Here is a 364-nt window from a genome sequence, read left to right on the forward strand (position 1 = left end):
CCTGATCATTTATGTATACATTTGTCTATATCTATCTCGATTCGTTTTGGCTGTTACAAACAACCGTTATGTGAACAAAATTAATATACCCTTGTGCACAAGTGCGCTCGGGTATAAAAACAATTTAAAATAGCTAAAATTACTATGTAAGCTTGTAGGTATATTCTCATATAGTCAATCTGGAGGATTAACTGGCCGGGGTTAAGGCTAATAAATATTTTAACAAACTTGGTATAACGGATACTGGTAAATGCAGATGTGATGGATGCGAAATAAAAAACTCCCTTTTTTAGTGTTTTTTATGTCCCCATTTTCGGTCCGCTTTCCAGCTAGTCGCAAAGTAGCTTGATTTGCAACGCTCAGC

This window comes from Rhagoletis zephyria, unplaced genomic scaffold (assembly GCF_001687245.7).
Source record: "Rhagoletis zephyria isolate East Lansing unplaced genomic scaffold, Rhagoletis_zephyria_1.1 Rzeph_scaffold_04069, whole genome shotgun sequence".
Classification (NCBI taxonomy): Eukaryota; Metazoa; Arthropoda; class Insecta; order Diptera; family Tephritidae; genus Rhagoletis; species Rhagoletis zephyria.